Genomic DNA, 6,000 nt, shown 5'->3' with positions numbered 1-6,000 from the left:
CTGTAGCTTTTCACTGTATTGCTGCCCTCATGGCCAAGCAAGGGCTTATATTCTCGACCCTACAGACACTCAGTGGACTTGAATTTTTTCCATTGCCAATAAATTACGCTCAGGGGTTTACCTGAGAAGAGGTAGGCACAAGCCAAGGCAGACGATGACCATCTCTAGATTTGCAGGAAAGGACCCGTCATCCTCTTCCAGGAGTCAGCGGGGCTCTGCTGGGCTCCACGGCCAGATACGCCCTCTCGGCCCAGGCTATGCCGAACTGCTTCCACTCCCTGAGGAAGGACGGGGGGGAGCGGTAAGTCTTGGAGACATTGTCTGAGGATTGAAGAAGAGGAAGAAGAAAAGGAAGTAGAACATTTTGATGAGACAAATTTGGAGGGAGAGGAGAGTAGGAAAAGAAATAGCGAGAAATGGCGAGAAAGAGTGCAAAATAATGAGATTGCTGATGATAAAGCAATTCTGGAGAGTATTTGGTTGAACTTTTTAATAGGGCCATCCCAGCCCCTTTGTGCTCTGTGCTACTCTCCTTGTCAAAGAGGTCACTATCAGGAAGGTTTGCAGAAATGATGATCATTACGTGGATATTCATAAACATCCAGCACGCTGCCAGTCACAAGACAGGAACAGCCAAAACATAGAATCATAGAATCATAGAATCATTTAGGTTGGAAAAGACCTTTAAGATCATCAAGTCCAACTGTAAACAGCTTGAAATTAGCAAGGCATTCCTTTGTGGAGGAGTTTAAGTCCTAACACTGATGTCATGACTAGCTGAAATTATGTCTAAATTTGAAAAGAAAAAAACCCAAACTTCCTCAGAGGTGTTTTGCAACTGTAAATGAGGCATAACTTGCATCATCTATGAACGATGATGAACCTGAGTTATGTTTCCCTTAGAAAGCCAGGAGGGGTTCGGACCCTGGATTAGGGGTCCCTCCTGACACTTACATAGGAAGTGCATATGAAAATAGAGTTGTCCAGGGTGTCACCACCCTGAGGTGAATGATAACTTGAGGTGGAAGGGTGGAGAATAAATGTTACTGCAAGAAAAGCTGCTGAATTTCCTTTTGAAAGACTGATAATCCCGCAGGCTTCTGCAGAAGCAGCTTTTGATTATCATTGCTGATGATATTAGAAGACATCTCTGGAGTCTGTCCTTTAAAAAATGTTTCCCTAGTGCTACTTGAAAACATATGGGTTGGGAACTGAAGTGAAAAACTGATGTTTTACTAACTCTCTTGGCATGACGGAAGCTTAGAAAATGATGTGCCTGATACCAGAGATGCATTTTTAACAGTAAATTATACCAGACTGCATAGACATTCAAAATACTAGACTGGTAAATGTAGATGAGAAAAGAAGTTGGAACAAGGAAAAGGGCTGGTTAAAGAACCAAATAAAAAAAGATGGATCAGACCTACAGTTGGGGTGAATTGGAGCAGCTCCACTAACTTCAGTGGATCTATTTTGAGTTGCATGAACTCACTGAAGATCTAGACATATACTAGCAACTTACACACAGGGTTTGAGTAAACCAGGTCTAACAGAGCATTTTCAAATGCAGCGACTTCCTGAGGGCTTTATCAAGTAGTAGGTCGGGCAAGCTCAGACTGCAATTTGGGAGGTAACAATTTTGAGGGGAAAGGAAGAGAGATGGAGCCAGTGTGAGTGCATTTTGCTAGCTCCAGCTATTGCACCAGCAACGCCTAGTGAAGAAATGGCCTCCTGGCACATCTGCGTGGGTTACTGAAAGGAAACAGGAAGGGAAAAAAGGGAAGAAAAAGTAAAGAGAAAGGCTCCACATCCTGGTTCTCGCAGGCTTCTTCAGTCTAGTATCTTGTCTTCGCACATCTGCGAAACTGGGCCATAGTTACAGCATCTAACACAGACATAACAGCCCCTGCTCCAGTGGCTCTTGTCTGTACAATTTAAACCTCTTCCCAAACAACATACACTAACCCCCAGAAGGTATTTTATACCAGAACAAGTGTGCCCTATGCTGGAGTTGGATCACATTAGTTTTGCTCGTTTAATAGGATATTTTAAAAAAAAAAATTAAAAAGCATTATGCTGATACTGCTTCAGTGTATTCATCGGGCAAAATGCTGGCCTCCAACAAGGGAGAAAGCTGGGTAGGCTTCATCTCATCAACTTCACCACCTGTCAAAAAATCAAGACATTTTGGTTCCTGCGGAAGAGCTTTTGAGAAAAGGTGCAGAATCACTGCATCTCGTGACTGGGCAGGCAGTTTCTGAGCCCCCGCCAGCAATTACTGATTTTGTAAACTTATTGAAGTAAAAAAGCATTCCCTTTTAGTGGCTTTCTGCTCTACCTCTTTTTCTCTTTTAGACCCATTAGTCATCACTCACATACCCACAGGAAGACTCAGATGACCAGCAGATTTTTTGCTAGACAGGGGCTACAAAATTCCTTCCTTTTTCAAATTGCTAGATGTTGAACTTCAGGAGGTTTCTGTGTGCTCTTAAGAGAACAAGCAAACTGCTGCTGAGGTTGGCATCCTTCTGTACCAGTATGGGCAAGCTCTCAATCTGCTCCATTTCTGTAAACAGGTCAGATATTCCCCCCCGGAAATGATTTTTAAAATGGCAGAACTTACATTTTTGCTGTACAGTAGTTACAGTGTCTGTGGAAGCTATAAGGTTCTGCAGCAACCTAAAGAAATGGTAGATCCTAAAGACAGCTTTCATCTTTAGCCACAATCAATTAACATAATCTATTTTTCAATTTTCCCAGGCCCTCTTTACACTTTTTAACTACGAGCTTAACCTATTTTCCAAAAACCAACATAGCTAAAAACCACTTAATATCACTCTCAGTTCTTACAGAAATCAGAACAGTTTTGCATTTGACTACACAAAGAAGTTTTATTTCAGTTACTTGAGGTGCTAGGGTTTTTCCAGATGTGACTCAAGCCATGATTTCCCATTGAAATAAGCTTTTATCCTTTACCCAAGAAATAGATCTTGTTATGAGAAAATTCAAAATATTTTATGCTAGACAATGTCTAATTAAATTGAACAATAAAAATGGTTATCCTTTATGACCGCCAAGCAATTAAGTGACCTGGTGATAGGGAATTAAGTCAGTCTTCTTCCTTTGAAATGGCAGCTGAAATAACAGAGGCACTGTTCTTTGTCTACTGTACGTGTGCTAGAGAGGAGGCAGAGGAGGAAGGATGGGAACAGGATGATACGCAGTCAGAAAAATCCTGCCCCTGTTGCAACTGCTGCATTGTTTCCCATTAACTATTCTGAGGGCAGAATTTCCCCCATTGTGTCACACAGCTTCATAAACAAACAAACAAACAAGCAAAAAAACCCACCTTGCTTCTACTATGATTTATAATATTCCCCGAATTGTTAATCTAAAAAGCTCTCTGAGTATATTTTGCTGCCTTTCTCTTTCTTTTTCCGTGACATCCCTCAGTGTAAATGATAGTGGAGCAGGAAGGGTGCGTGCTAGCTCATTGAAGGTTTGTGCCAATGAACGTGTAATTTAAACATGACACAGCGTGAACTGGATTAGGGACATTTGGGTATAAAAACAGGAGCATCTAAAGTGCTAGGGCTGTGGCAAATTCACCAGCATTGTAGACCGCAGCCTTTCCGACAAAGATGGGAGATAGAGCCTCAGGGCCAGGTGGCAACAGGGCTGCATAGAAAGTTTTTCCTTTTGCATCACTACAGTTATCTTTATCATAGCAACTTAATTCAACAGGCATAGGGTTGCCTTCATTCAGTGATAAGAGGGTCCAAGGTGACACAATCCAAGACAAAAAAGGCACATGTATATGGAAGTAAGTGAGTCTGTTTGGGACATTATATTGGCATAACTATTTTTTATAAAAATCATGCCCCATCTAATACTTTTCCCAGGGCACCCAATTTTTGGGTGGCTGTTGATTATACAGCACTGTGTGATAGGACCATCATGTATAAGCATCAATGGGTGTTTGCCTGTCCAATAAAACTGTATCAAAAAATTAATTCTATGTAAATGATCTCAATAAATTGGCTGAAAGCTTGTAAGACAGTAACAAATGGACAAAAAAATATGCATCTATTTTGGTGCCACTTGCCAGTTAGGGTTAGTTATTTGTCACAAGACATCTGAACTTGGATGGATGAAAGATTGGTTTGTTTCCTTCTCCCCAAACTGCCATAACTATTGGAGTCCCTTTGAAAAGAAGAAGTCACTGTCAACTGTCCCTCATTACGTGGCAGAGTCCATCTGGAACAAAGTTTCTGTTAGCCTGCATAGATTTGGTCTAATTGTTAATTACTGTAATTAATTATCTTCCATGGATGGAAAAAGATGAAAACAAAAGCTAAAGAACAAGACAGTTTAATGCAGAAGATGTTTCTGCAGCAGCTGAATACTCCCTGCTTTCACATCACAGTTGTAAAAGTTCCTGGTTTGGGCTTGTAGTTTTCCTTGATGATGGTGGCATTAATAATTTCCAAGAGTGACAGGCTTCAGAGTGTCAACAGAATTAGGGCTGTAGTGTCAGAAAATAGGAACGTAAGCCACACAGAGCGAATGCAGGTTTTTTTAATGTGTTTAGATTTTAAATCCTTTTAAGGGATAGCATTGCAGGCTTCAAGTGCCCTAGCAAATCATTAATGATAATATGAAATCCCAGCAGAATTATAACAGCTATTTCACCATGAACTTGGCCATCCAACCGTGTAAAGAGAGTCCTTTCCACCTGTGAGTCATTACAAAAAAAAAGTCATCTTTCCACCAATCTAGCAGGGCAGCCTGATCAGAGACTAAAACTAGAAAAGTGACCTATACTGGCTATATTTGTTACTCAATATAGAGTTAACAAAAAGGATGACCGGACAAATTCATACAAGAAAAATTCTTCAAGGACTCTTAAATATCTCAAGAAGTTGTTGAGCTGCAAATAATTACTGGCTGGAAAAGTCCTTGGAGGGAGCATCCCTACGTGGTTGTCCTGTTCTCATGCTTCCCAGGCACTCGCTGTTGGCTGCCGTCAGTTGCTTCTGGACTTGTGTTCAAGACAGCGACTTCAGAGGCAGATCGTAATTACTGGTCTATTTTTAGATGCTCTAATTTTGGCAGAAGGCCAAAAGTTGTAATAATACAGCTTTGGTATTATCTGTCATCTCCAGACATGGAAAAGGGCCATGAATTCAGTATAGGGGTAGATAATGTAGATATATTAGAATGCATTATTATCTGCAGTGTTGCCTATTGCCAGTTTCATTTTTATTGCATGGCAAAGGTCAACACCTTTAGGTAGTTCAGAGCTCCCAAAGGGTGACAAATTACCAAGAATTCATCTATTCACATATATGAAGCCATCAAAAAAGACCGTTGGCATTGTGCTAACACTGTCTGATCTACATTATACGTTGGCAAAGAAGATTTGTCTGCCATTGATAGTGGACAGATACTGAGGGCTGAAATAAGGTGGCACGTTCTTGTTCTTCAGCTGAAATGTAGCTTGTGGTAACAAGATTCACAAGTCTCTGATTCCTACTGGAAACTGAGCTGCATTTGGTTTTGGGAAACCACAAGAATATTTTTATTTCAAAATGTCTTAATGTTATTCCTAAAAAAAAAAAAAAAAAAAAAAAGGAGATCCATCCAGACTTCTTTTTTTCAGTTAAAAAGAGGAAGGAAATGGAATGAAAATAGCAATCAATATGGAGAAAAAAATGGGACATTCATCCACAGCTTGCTCTTATGGGCATCAGACTTGACAGTCTTTGCTGGATCCTTCAGGATAACTTAATCTCAGCTAGAGGAGATTGCATCTAGCCACTTACTTACTGTTGCTTAAGTGAGCAAACTAGTATACTAGTGCTGCAGTGCATTGGCTTTTGATTGGTCTCCAGGCTTAATTACAGCATTTTGGATAAGCTCTAGAAGAACCTGTGTGTTCTAGATCCTAGATAATTTTGGCATCTGTCACATGATGGAAAAAGAGGAAAAGATATACCA

The sequence above is a fragment of the Calonectris borealis genome, chromosome 4, assembly GCF_964195595.1.
Source record: "Calonectris borealis chromosome 4, bCalBor7.hap1.2, whole genome shotgun sequence".
Classification (NCBI taxonomy): Eukaryota; Metazoa; Chordata; class Aves; order Procellariiformes; family Procellariidae; genus Calonectris; species Calonectris borealis.
The sequence above is the reverse complement of the archived record's forward strand: the minus strand, read 5'-3'. Positions refer to the sequence as shown.